Source organism: Bufo bufo, chromosome 4 (assembly GCF_905171765.1).
Source record: "Bufo bufo chromosome 4, aBufBuf1.1, whole genome shotgun sequence".
In the NCBI taxonomy this organism is placed as follows: domain Eukaryota; kingdom Metazoa; phylum Chordata; class Amphibia; order Anura; family Bufonidae; genus Bufo; species Bufo bufo.
This window is the reverse complement of record NC_053392.1, coordinates 92,282,149-92,295,513: the sequence shown is the minus strand read 5'-3', so window position 1 is coordinate 92,295,513 and position 13,365 is coordinate 92,282,149.

Here is a 13,365-nt window from a genome sequence, read left to right as displayed (position 1 = left end):
GGTCTGAGAGAGCGATCTTTACTAGCCATAGGAATGGGGGCAACATGAAAGGAAGGGGTTGCGAAAAAATTACTGGGGGAGGGGGGCCCCATAAAAAAATTTGCTGTGATATTTAACAAATCATATTACGAAAAGACTATCAAACTCTTCATTTGGCAATGGCAAAATATGAAATGTTAAATTATGCACTAGTGAGATACTTTGGGGGATATGGAGGACTTTATGAGGGCTGTTCACAGTCTGACACACTCAAGTTGGTAACTGAGTAGTGAAAGATAAAGGTGGCATGTCAAAAATGGTGGGAAAACAAGGAATTTATACTCTAATAATAAAACTACCGTACTAAAAAAAAGAATCTAAAAATAATCTAATAGTGGAAATGAAGGGGGTAATTTACTAACAAGAAATACGTCTTTAATAGATGTATTTCTGGCACAGACTGTGGGGCAAAGCTTATTCTGAGGCCAGCGCCTCTACATAACGTCCAAAACGAAGTGTTTACATGTTAGGATGATGAGCCTGATTGTACAAAATAGACATACAATTAAAGACCCTGGGGTATAAAAATGGATATTATAGCCAGTAGCCTTTATAATCCACCCACAGAGGAAGCAAAAGTATGAGATATTTTATTTTAGGTATGGGAGGACATGAACAACGGAATTCATACTGCATACCTTCATCATTTCTGGACATGGCTTCAAATACTAAAATGACTGTACAAGTATTTTCTGCCTGGTTGTAGAAAGTAATAGATGTGTGAAATTCTATAGGTCATTGTATATGTGATTCATGGAGGATTACTCATTAGTAGTAAACTCTGTCTATACGAGAGATATAGACCTGGTATCTGCACGTTGTATTAATAGACAGGATGTCTGCAGACTTCACATAATTAAGAGGTTCTCCATTATTACTTCATCTACTGTAACTTCACAGCCATAGTGGGATGCAGTGTCACCACTGTGTTTCCCATTGCAAACATATCTCTGTATAATGCATTAATGTCAGACGTGGCTGTATACAGTCTGTTTGTCCAAAAGTAGTAGCCGGAGGAACCATTTACATATTTATTTGCAGCCCAAGATTAAGCTGTGCCAGTTTGTCCTAAGCTACAAGATCCGGATATCATTTCATTTGCCAGTTAATGCTCAGTCTTGACAAGTAAGCATAGTAGGAACCATTTGGCAAGTTTTATGGAAATGAAACCTATGGTTGTAATGGATCAAGTCATTCAGCAATGACAAGTTTTCTCACCAACAACCTGCAATTTAACTCAACTTGACTATAATGGGATGCAGTTTCCATTATGGATTCCATCATTCTGCCAGACAAAACATCACTACATGCATTGGTACTTTGTCCTGACCAGAACCTCTGCTGCAGATATGAACATAACTTAAGGAAATTCATCATTAAAGCAGATCTCCTGTAAATTACTGCATTTATACAATGTGCAATTATTGCACCCACTGTGCCATCAGTGTGCCAGAGGAAGTTAGTCCTACCATCTTACTACCATCTTAGTCCTACCATCTTACACTCCCGTCAGTCTTTCAACAAAGTGTGGCACGCGTCCCTTCTACACTGATTCCTTAAAAAACTAATTTTTCATGTCCTGGACTGATTGGAATTGTGGGGCTTTTTCATTGATACAGAAGTTCCTAGTAGGTCCTGGTCTGATTAGCATTTTGGGGCTTTTTCATTGATATAGAGGTTCCTAGTAGGTCCTGGTCTGATTAGCATTTTGGGGCTTTTTCATTGATATAGAGGTTCCTAGTAGGTAGCTCTGCTTCAATAAGATATGTCACATAGGCCCTGTGGAGTATCCATCATTTCTATTGGCAGCATCATATTAAAGTGAAAAGCCATGGTAGTGGTGAAGGTTCCGGTATTAAGGTCTACGTACTGTATGTACACTATATTATCATCCTTAATTACCTACTGGCCTGTAGAGACCCTGCTGCAGTACTGCAAGACAAAATCAGATTGTAAAACTTTGTCCTATTATTATCAGGATAAGGCTAGTTTCACACCTGTAGTAAAGCTATCCAGCAGTCTGTACAAGCAGAGGAACAGCCTGCCGGAGTTCACCATATCCGAGCTAGCTGGATACTGCCGTTCACCACCAGAAGCCTGTAACTATGATGGAACCTGGTGGGTATATGGCTGGTTTTCAGCATCAGCACTGGGTTTTGGCCGTTGGTGTCCAGTTCCTGTATTTGCGGATCCGCAATACACGGGCACCGTTCCATTGTCATTCCGCATCACGGATGCGGACCCATTCATTTCAATGGGTCCACAATTCCGGAGATGCGGAACGGCGCGGAACGGAAGCATGGAACGGAACACTACGGAAGCACTACGGAGTGCTTTCTGGGTTTCCGTTCCGTGCCTCCGCACCGCAAAAAGATAGAACATGCTCTATCTTTCTGCGGAGCGGAGGGATCGTGGACCCATTTCAAGTGAATGGGTCTGCAATCCCCATGCGCCTGCCCCACGGAAGGTGCCCGTGCATTGCGGACCGCAATTTGCGGTTAACAGCACGGGCACGGGACACCAACGGTCGTGTGAGCGAGCCCTTATGCTGTTAACTATCTGAAACCCTGCCAGATCCCGTCATAGTCAATGGGCTCCTATGGTGCCTATCCCTATCCGACTATGCTGGATATGGTGAACTCTGCCGAAATAGCCTGCTGGATAGCTGTTCTGCATGTTTAAAAGTAGCCTAATAGAATTAAAGGAATTGTACTGTAAATATGTGTTTTCTCTTATCTCTCTTCTTAGCTTATGGTATCTTCAGATGGTGAAGAGTTGACTAGCTTTGAAAAAAAAATAACATTGTGCTCCTTTGTTGGTCATTGTTTACTCACACATATGTGTCTGCATAAAAATGTATCCGATATGGATTGTGAGAAATTGGGGTCCTTAACAAACTTTGCAGAAAGTGAATCTAACTAAACAACATTTTACAATTAATATTCTCTTGGGCTATTTCTGTTACCATCTTGAAGAGTCTGAAGGCAACAGGTCAGTGCCCAAATTGACATGAGACATGCTATAGCTAAGAATGTCTTAAATGTCTCAATTTTTCTACAAGGATAAGTAATGAGGCAAAGACGGTTCAACATGAAGATTTATTGCCTTCACTTAGTCTGTTAAACCTACTTTCAGGAACTGTGTCCTGCATTGATTAATAGTTTTTTGTAGGCACAAGCAAGCTTTCATGAGCTCTAGATACATTAACATTTTCTTTTCCAATAGTAACTTCAAACGATCTGCCTCTGTATTATGTCACTTGCCTATGCGGTATATTTTCCTTTAAGAATGTACTTTAAGAGGACGTAAACATCATGTAATACTCGAGTCATCCTTCATGAAACTTTGTTTGGAAACTTTCAAAGGAAATGAGTACATCTGTCTCGAGTTTCGGGCTCAAATGGGCACTTGGACGTGTATATCATTCTGATATGTGAAAACTGGAGTTTACAGAAAAAGATTTAGATCCTGAAATGTTCCTGGTATATTGCCTGCTAATGTAAATCTATAAATCATAGTGGATTGTACAGTGGCCAGAGGCAAATCTAAATGTATTATTGACTGCAGTCTCAGATCCCCATGTCCCAGCACTGTGGAGAGTACAAATGGGAGGATAACACAAGATCTTGACTGCAGTGATGTAAATGAACCCTTGTCATTATCACTATTTAATTTCTCAATTTACGGATTGGCAGAAAAAAGATTGTCATTTCAAGAATGTTGTTTTTTTTTTTTTTAGTTCATATGGTCCCTTTGAAAATAAGGACAAAATTATTATATGTATTTATTTGTAAACCCACTAGTGTTGCTAGCCCCTGGCACTATGGAAATGTTTTCTGGATCTTTCTGTTGATGTCTCTTGGCACCAGTGCTTACCATTTTCAAGTTTACCTCTGCCACCCCCCCCAGGTCGGACTGGTCCACTAGAGTACCAGAGGATCCTCCAAGGCTCTGATACCATAGTGGTCCCCAATGGGGGAAAAAATATTTGGCTTAGGAGCCAGACATTTGCCACAAGGGTCTATTTCTTTTATTCAAAACCTATTCGACTTTATTGAGGATTATAGGGTTGGGGCTCAAAAATAATTTCCTCTGGTGGACCCAAGGAACCCCAGTATGACACTGCCCCCCCCCCCCCTCTGTCAGTTCTCCATATTGCAACAGGTATCTTCAGAGTATACTAGTGCTCATAAGCATGACATCACCTTCAGTAGCACTTTATGGATGCAGTATGTCACTGTGTAGGCCAGGGGTGGCCAACCTGTGGCTCTTGAGCCACATGCGGCTCTTTGCTTCTTCAAGTGCGGCTCTAGCTGTGGAGCAGGAAAGCAGTCAGGCCAGCTCACTCTCCACCACATGCTCAGATCTCTTTTCCTGATCGGGCACTGTTGCTACTTTGCAGCTCCAGCTCACTCTCCACTACGTCCTGATGCACACAGTGTGAGAACGTAGTACGTGGAGACACGCACTATGACCTGACATTGTGCTCGTCAGGTCACAGTGGAGAGCATGTCAGACCTGCAGAGTAGCAGGTGCCCGAGCAGAAGCCCAGTGCCTGATCAGGGGAGGGAAGAGATTTTTTTAAGTGATAGAACTGAGCATGGGGGTCTGATCTAAGCATGGGAGGTTCTGATCTGAGCATGGGGGGTGTCCTGATCTGAGCAATGGGGGTCTGATCTGAGCAATGGGGGTCTGATCTGAGCAATGGGGGTCTGATCTGAGCATGGGGGTTCAGATTTGAGCATGGGGGAAGATCTGAGCATGGGGGTATTGTTTGAGCATGGGTTGGTCCGGTCTGAGAATGTGGGGGTCAGATCTGAGAAGGGGGAGATCTGAGAATGGGGTGGGAGATCTGAACACTGGGAGTCTGATTTGTGTTGTCTGATTCAAGCATTGGGGTTCTTATTTTGGGGGTCTGATTGGAGGTCTGATGAGGTATGGGGATCTTATTTTAGGTTAGATGAGGATTGGGGATCTGATTTAGGAGTCTGATCTGAGGTCTGATGAAAAATATATATTTAAATTTTTTCTCTGCTAATGAAAACTAAGAAAATAATATTTTTATCAGACCTCAGATCAGATGAAAAATCTTTTTTCTCTTATTTTTCTTTGTTAAAACCTAGATGTAGGGCAAAAAATACGGTGACTCATGTGAAAATGTATAGCTTGTGGCTCCTGATAGTCGTACTTTTTTTTCTTTTGGCTCTTTGTGTCTGTAAGGTTGGCCACCCGTGAAGGCTCAGTGCATGATACTTTAGACCATTTAGCCCAATTCAGGAGACCTGCCCCTGTGTTTTGAAGTAATGATCAGTTAAATCAAAATTATATTTTAGGCCACATTCAGATGCTCATATTAAAAGTCAACTGCATTGCACTTACAACACATAGACGTCCGTATCCTTGTCTAGGACACGGACCTGGTGACCACAGGAGACCGTTGTCTTCAATCATCTCCACAGCATCAAACTGGCCCACCCGAGTTCCAGAGGGTCTCTGGTGGGTCCAGGCTCTGATACCATAGTGGGCCCCAAAGGTCCAGGAGCAGAGAAACATGGAGAGACTTGCTTGCCACTAGGGTCTATTTATTTTAATCAAAATCCATTAGAATGTATTGATAATATAAGGGGTTGGGCACCAAGAATATTTTTTTCTGCTGGGCCCAAGAAACCCCTGTCTGACACTGGGTCTCCATATGTGTGTTCCACGAGACACCAATCCTGAATTTCTTGGGTCACACAATGTGATTTACTGTACCTAGGAAGCACAACTAGAAAACTGAAAAATAGAAATTTAGAACATCTCAACTATGTCAGCAATGAATCCAGCATAAACATATCAGGAGCGGCTAAACATTTCATAGAAAAGCACAATAGGAATGTTTCAAGCTTTTGGCATTGAAAGGGTGAAAACTCCACCCAGAGGGGGAGATACGAAACGTAAAGTCCGACAAAGGGAAGCGTATTGGACCTTTTTTTCCTAAAAACACGTTTCCCAAAAGGTATGAATTACAAAAAAGAGCTCATGTTTTTTTATTAGCGGGATTCATGTCAACTGAAAATATTAAGCGGTGTTTTTTTTTTTTTTCTTTTTCTTTTCTGTAGGCCTCTCCACACTCTACTGAAGTTAGTGCATTTGGCTATGTTTGGCATGGAAACAAATGTGTGGTCACACATTGTGGTCTTTTTATTTTATTATTAGAATGTTTTTGTATATGTCAAAAATGTAACCAGTAAGACATTTGTTAGTCTACAGTATATATCCATACATGTATCTGTCACCTGGGTGGCGCACTGTTTATTGAACACTGCAGATAATATGCTGGTCCCTGGCTGAGCCCAGTAGTACTACCTAATTATTCCACACCTGAGTTCTCTTTCCTCCTTTGAAGGTGGAGTCCGAACTCTGGGAGCATTCAAAACTGAGCGAGTCAGGGTCCAACATGGAGTCACGATTGAGAGCAGGTGTCCTCGAAATGCGTAGACGATCTTCTGCAGACCCACGTTAGGAGGTTGAGATTCCCTTGATGCACAAACAAAAAATTTTGTACCGTATTCAATAAAGGAACCAAAGAAAAATCTTTTAACTGAAAAAAGCTGGACGTGTTTATTGTCTTGGATATGCCTGGGATCTCATCTCACCAGTCCGTGCACTGACCTTTATGGGACAATGCTATTTCACATGCGTTCAAAGGTGAGCTGGATAATCCAATAGTCCCTCTGTCCATGTAGGAAAATGGAGATGTGAATTATGCTCTTGACTGGTATGCTTCTGTGCTGTTCTGGTGCAGCCTGTTATTCACAGGGGGAAAAAATACACCCTTCTGAATCCAGCTTTAATAATTTTATATTATCTTTTTTTTTTTTCATGTAATATATTATTAAATGGGAGCGGATGCACATGCCAAAAACGTGTAATATGCTGGATACTCATTACTTGTGGTAATTATTCCCATACACATTAAATTCCAGAAGCCACCATATGTCTTTACAGAATACAGGAGATCTTTGTTTTGCCAAGAATCATCAATGCATCCTCCCCAGTGACTATCCATGCTCCAAAGTCATAATTATGATGAAAAGCTTCAGACTTGATGCTGGAAGCTAAATAGATGACCGTAGGGTGTGATGCCCCACTGCTTACAGGTGCACTTTCTTTTTTTTACTAAAATATGTTTTCTGAAACTCAGAAATGTCTTTTGTCCATTGAGGCAGCAGCAGTAGACCGGCAAGGGTAGAAAATCCTGCAGCAAGAAATTAATCATACATATTAAATGAAGCATATATATTAAAACGCTCGTGTGACATATATTCTTCAATTAATTCATCCATTTGGACCTGCATTTTTTATTGATGTATTGTTGTATTTAGGGCATCAATGTACAGTATTTGTATTTTAGACACAAAATACACAATGGGAATTAGAGATGTAACCTGAAACTTCTGGACTCCGATGTAAAATCTGCTACCCCCCCCCCCCATTAAGGTATTTATAAAACTTGGCTTCTCATGTGGAGCAGATGGACCTTTTGGGCCTCCTCAGGTTCCAAGGCCCAGATGAGATTGCAATGTATGCTGATTGATGTATTATGTTAAAGGGCTTGTCTCACTTCAGCAAATGGCATTTATCATGTAGAGAAAGTTAATACCAGGCACTTACTAATGTACTGTGATTGTCCATATTGCTTCCTTTGCTGACTTGATACATTTTTCCATCACATTATACACTTAATTGTTACGACCATCCTGCAATCAAACAGTGTTGGTTTATGCTTGCACACTATAGGAAAAAGCCCCGGCCTATGGGCACTCCCACGGTCCTGGCCACCAGGAAAGGAAGTATTTTTTCCTATAGTGTGCAAGCACGACCACCACTGCTGGATTGCAAGGTGGTCGTAACCATGGAAACAAGCAGTGTATAATGTGATGGAAAAATGAATCAAGCCAGCAAAGTAGGCAATATGGACAATCACAATACATTAGTAAGTGCCTGGTATTAACTTTATCTACATGATAAATACCATTTGCTGAAGTGAGGCAACCCCTTTAAGGTTTTTGAGATCTGAATAATCCAGTAATACAGCTGTAAATGCTCTTGACACATTTGTTGAATCTCCTGACATGTTTTATTTTTGTAGCTACTTGCCCTACGTGCAATAACAATTCTGGGGCATCTACTCTTATATCTAGATGTTGTGCCATTCCTTTATTATTTCGCTAATACATTTCTAAAGAAATTGACCACTGGGTTTTATCATTTCCCCTTGTCAAAGCGGCATGTCCACTGCCAGCGCTGAATGGACAGTGTCGGATTGTGCATCACCCCCCTTCACTGGTAACAGTCAGTTGACAATTTAGTCATCGACTTCCAGTAGGATAAATAGAGGAATGCACAAAAAACAAAACAAATTTTTATTTAATGTGGAATATAATTGTTTACTAAATCAGACATGTCACAGGTGGCAGGTCCTCTTTAAAATGTAAGGTAAACCAGACGTAAGCCGCATAGTGGCTCAGTGGCTAGCACTGGTGACTTGCAGCGCTGGAGTTCTGGGTTAAAATCCGACCAAGGACAACATCTGTATGGAGTTTGTATGTTCTCCCTTAGATTGTGAGCTCCACTGGGGACTGTAAGTGATGATAACCTCAGTAAAACGCTCTGGAATATGTCAGTGCTATATAAGTGAGTAAAAAAATAAATAAAAAAATAATAAATAAACCCTGTATTGGCGACTTCTTGGGATAAAGACTTTTTTAGACATTGCTTTATCCAAAGGAAAGGTTTTTGAGTCCTCCTATTTTACCAGTTAAAAAAAAATTATATGCAGTCATTGGGTGACAACTACAATGACTGCAATTATACTAGAGCATTACAGCTCCCACCAGGGTTTCCAGAATCACAGATGACAAGTACTTAATTATATAGCGCTGGATGTCACTACACAACTAGACAGCTTTTATGTTCAGACCTTTAAGAAGGCCAGGTAACAACCTCTGTGGGAGCTGGAATAGCAGTCAGGATGTACTTGGCTTTTCTGGAGTTCAATCAGAGTTTAGAAAAAAACTTACCAAGAAGGCCAACCATATTTAAAGTAGCACTCCAACAAATATTCTCTAACCTGTTAGAAAGGTACATGATGTAAACTGTAGTGAAGGTACTTTTCTTAGCAGTGACTTTATTTGTGAGTTATAACCTCGCTTCTGATCCTCAGCTGTGTCACGTGACCAGCACTCTGATCTCCAACAGACACAGGATAGGAAGTCTGTTCCTATTCTCTTATGAGAATGACACTGGGGCTCCCATAGCAATACACAGAGAAACTGGCTTTCTGTCCACACATATGATGCTGTGTTATTTGGAAAGTCAGAGTGCTGGTCACATGACACATCTGAGGAACAGAAGGGAGGATATAACTCACAAATACAGTCACTGGTAAGAAGATTACCTTTGCTACAGTTAACACATTGTACCTCTCTAACAGGCCAGAAAATAAAAAAAAATCCCCAGTTTGTGGGACTGCTACTTTAATGATGATTGAAGTAATGTAGAGATGCACTATAAGGGCCCGTATACAGGAAACAGATTCCCTATGGATATTCTTAAAGAATTGTACATAAAAATCCACAGAAAACTGCAGTGCAAAGCTAGTCGATAGAGATTCCAAAACCTCATTCACACATTGTGGAAAGTATCTACATGTACAATGATCCCTCAAGATAAAATAGCCTCAGGATACAATATTTTCAACATACAATGGTCTTTTCTGGGCCATCTTACAGTAAGTTGAACCTACACTCAACATACACAGCATCAGACTCAAATCCAACCAATCAACATGGCCATTTCTCTGGTAAAACATATGCATTGGTTGTCTAGTAGATCTTCTGAAGTACTAAATTTTCCATACTCTTTTGGACACCACTTGAGTGGCAATTCCATTTAATTTTTCTGGTACGTGTATTTACTGTGCAAGACCCTGAAGAACCTCTTGCCCTCACCATAGAAAGTGATTTACAGCTCCAGGATCCATTCCTGTCTGTTTTACTTAAGAATTTGCTTTATACAGTGGGGAAAATAAGTATTTGATACACTGGCGAATCGATTTTGCATGTTTTCCCACCAACAAAGAATGGAGAGGTCTGTAATTTTTACCGTAGGTGCACTTCAACTTTGACAGACAGAACCTAAAAAAAATCCAGAAAATCACATTGTATGATTTTTAAATAATTAATTTGAATTTTATTGCATGAAATAAGTGTTTGATCTCCTACCAACCAGCAAGAATTCTGGCTCTCGCAGACCTGTTAGTTTTTCTTTAAAAAGCCCTTCTACTTTGCACTCATTACCTGTATGAATTGCACCTGTTTGAACTTCTTACCTGTATAAAAGACACCTGTCTACACACTCAATCAGTCACACTCCAACCTCTCCACCATGACCAAGACCGAAGAGCTGGCTACAGACACTAGGGACAACAGGACAATAGGCAAGCAGCTTGGTGAGAAGGCAACAACTGATGGCGCAATTCTCACCTATTGGGGGTAAAGATGATTCTGAGAATGGTCAGGAATCAGCCCAGAACTACACGGGAGGACTTGGTCAATGATCTGAAGAGAGCTAGGACCACAGTCTCAAAGATTACCATTAGTAACACACTACACCGTCATGGATTAAAATCCTGCAGGGCACACAAGGTCCCCCTGCTCATGCCAGCACATGTCCAGGCCCATTTGAAGTTCACCAATGACCATCTGGATGATTCAGAGGTGGCATGGGAGAAGGTCATGTGTTCAGATGAGATGAAAATAAAACTTTTTTGGTATCAACTCCATTTGCCGTGTTTGGAGGAAGAATTAGGATGAGTACAAGCCCAAGAACACCCTTCCAACCGTGAAGCATGGGGGTTTAAACCTCATACTTTGGGGGTGCTTTTCTGCAAAGGGACAGGACGGCTGCATCGTATTGAAGGGAGGATGGATGGGGCTATATATCGTGATATTTTGGCCAACAACCTCCTTCCTTTAGTAAAAGCATTGCAGATGGGGAGTGGCTGGGTCTTTCAGCATGACAATGACATGACAATGGCTCCGTAAGAAGCATTTCAAGGTCCTTGAGGGGCCTAGCCAATCTCCAGACCCGAACCCAATCGAAAATCTTTTGAGGAAGCTGAAACTCAATGTAGCCCAGCGGCAGTCCCGAAAACCCAAAAGATCTGGAGAAGATCTGTATGGAGGAGTAGGCCAAAATCCCTGCAGCAGTGTGTGCAAACTTGGTCAAGAACTACAGGAAACATCTGACCTCTGTAATTGCAAACAAAGGTTTCTCTTTTACTATTGTATCAAATACTTATTTCATACAATAAAATCCAAATAAATTATTTAAAAATGATACAATATGATTTTCTTTTTTTCTCCATTCTTTGGAAGTGGGAAACCATGCAAAATCGCCAATGTATCAAATGCTTATTTTCCCCACTGTCTCGGTTATCTGCTTATTTTTCTTAAAACTTCACCTTTTTCTGATTCTGGAATGACATTTTGGGCTTTGGAACCAATTACTGGTTTTCCATAGAGTTTTTGACTCAAGTTACAATCGGTTCAACTTGGTCATCCTGGAACCAATTAAAGGGGTTGTCCGAGCTTTTAATATTGATGACCTATCCTCAGGATAGGTCATCAATATGAGATTGGCGGTGGTCCAACACCTGGCACCCCCGCCTATCAGCTGTATGAGGAGATGGCGCAAACTGCTGCTTTGCCATAGACATAGCAGTGGTGAGCAGGAAAAGGGATGGCACATGCACACTACGCACACCATCTCTTCATACAGCAGATTGGCAGGGGTGCCGGGTGTCAGACCCCCACCAATCTTATATTGATGACCTATCTTGAAGATCGGTTATCGATATTAAAAGCCCAGACAAGCACTTTAATATTGTAACTTGAGGGAACACTGTATTGTTAGGGATGTTAGTGAATTTTTGAATCTGCAGTATAATAGAACGTACACCAGTGTACAAGTCTGTGAATCAAACATGAAAGCAAGGGAGTACTATGTTTCGTGTATACATCAGGAAAAGCTCTGGGCATATACAGTATGTTAAACATATCTATAATCTATTCACATGACAGAGGCCAAAGGGGTGTCCTCTTGAACTCTGTTAGGATGGTATGTGTCCGCATACCTTTCTTTCAACTGTACAGGTCAGTGCAGAAGACTGGGTTTCCTGTATAGAAGGCCACCTCGGTGTGCTATATATACAAATAAGGAGAGTTAGTTCCCCCCGACCTGGACACAGGCCTCTCACCCAGTTAAGCCAGTACTCTCTGCTCTGCACTGATGAGGAGCAATCACCCCGAAACAGCTGTCTGCAGATGAGGTGCTGGCTTATTTAATATCCAAGTCATGTCTCAAGGCTTATTTTAAGAGCTGAACATTGACTTATAGGATAGCTGGGCTACTTGAGAAACCTTGGCGTGGTGCCCGGGCTTAGACATGTTCTATACCGTAGGACATGTTGACTAATCTCTCAATTTTAAAATCAGTTTGAGGGTTTAGTGAGACTGCAGAGTGCACCTATCTTTGTTATTTTGTTATATTAATTATCACATCCGCACTTGTTACCTTGTGTAGGATGTCTATTGTGGTACTTGTGGTTCGGTATGCATTTTGCTGGGGATTGCCATTAGCAAAGGGCCACAAGTGCAGGATTTGCTCCCCTATATATATGCACAACTGCATGTGGGTTTGAGCACCTCCTGCGAACGCCAACCTGTCTTCTTAGTTTGTATATATAGGATAGCTGCCTTACATCTGGTGGCATTAGAGGCAGAGCTTGTTAAGAGCTCATTTGCATCCCTTCCCTCCCATATTACAATTTGACACCATAGGCGACGTATACAGTGACATACATAAGCCTTCCATTAGAGGTGTATGATGGGAACTATTCCCAGTGTATTGTGCGCTTAATACATGCAATGTGCACAAAAGCCATTGCAAAGCTCTGTTCACATTCATAGATTTCCTTGAGAATGTTTTTTTTTTTAATTAAAGCATAAAAAAAAAGACATCAAATTTACTTTACATTACTTTGTAAAAGACTTTCAATGACAGATGAGCAAATTTCCCAAATTTGTTTCATGTCTGATTCAATCAAGTCGGCCGGCAGATTTAATTTGGTTTGAATAAATTTTACTCAAATCATCTATATATATATAAAGAAGGACGTATATTTGTATGTATGTGTATATGTATGTTCTACAATCACTCAAAAACGCAACCATCGATTTCAACGAAACTTGGTATACACATCCCTTGCTAACTGGAAAG